This window comes from Arachis ipaensis, chromosome B4, assembly GCF_059453495.1.
Source record: "Arachis ipaensis isolate K30076 ecotype BB chromosome B4, ASM5945349v1, whole genome shotgun sequence".
Taxonomy (NCBI): Eukaryota; Viridiplantae; Streptophyta; class Magnoliopsida; order Fabales; family Fabaceae; genus Arachis; species Arachis ipaensis.
In genome coordinates, this window is record NC_142439.1 from 89,281,733 (window position 1) to 89,282,380 (window position 648).

At 40.3% G+C, this 648-nt stretch overlaps 1 non-coding gene across 1 annotated transcript; it reads left to right on the plus strand.

Moving 5' to 3' along the window:
* The first annotated feature begins 341 nt into the window (after positions 1–341).
* Positions 342–445, plus strand: LOC148568302 (small nucleolar RNA R71). The gene has a single exon (XR_015883036.1). It is a non-coding gene; the product is annotated as a small nucleolar RNA R71 (small nucleolar RNA).
* The last annotated feature ends 203 nt before the right edge of the window (positions 446–648 follow it).

Consider the following 648-nt stretch of genomic DNA (forward strand, 5'->3'; position numbering starts at 1 on the left):
CTTCAGAAGATGCTTCTTTATTACTGCTGGATGCAGCTTGCATTCTAGTCAGACTCTGAGAAATCATATTGATTTGCTGAGTCAATATTTTATTCTGAGCCAATATGGCATTCAGAGTATCAATCTCAAGAACTCCTTTCTTCTGAGTTGTCCCATTATTCACAGGATTTCTTTCAGAAGTGTACATGAATTGGTTATTTGCAACCATTTCAATGAGTTCCTGGGCTTCTTAGGGCATCTTCTTCAGATGAAGAGATCCACCAGCAGAGTTGTCCAATGACATCTTGGACAGTTCAGACAAACCATCATAGAATATGCATATGATGCTCCATTCTGAAAGGATGCCAGAAGGACACCTTCTAATCAATTGCTTGTATCTTTCCCAAGCTTCATAAAGGGATTCGCCTTCCTTCTGTTTGAAAGTCTAAACTTCCACTCTAAGCTTACTCAATTTTTGAGGTGAAAAGAACTTTGCCAAGAAGGCATTGACCAGCTTTTCCCAAGAGTTCAGGCTTTCTTTAGGTTGTGAGTCCAACAATGTCCTAGCTCTGTCTCTTACAGCAAAAGGGAAGAGCATAAGTCTGTAGACCTCAGGGTCAACCCCATGAGTCTTAACAGTGTCACAGATTTGCAAGAATTCAGCAAAAA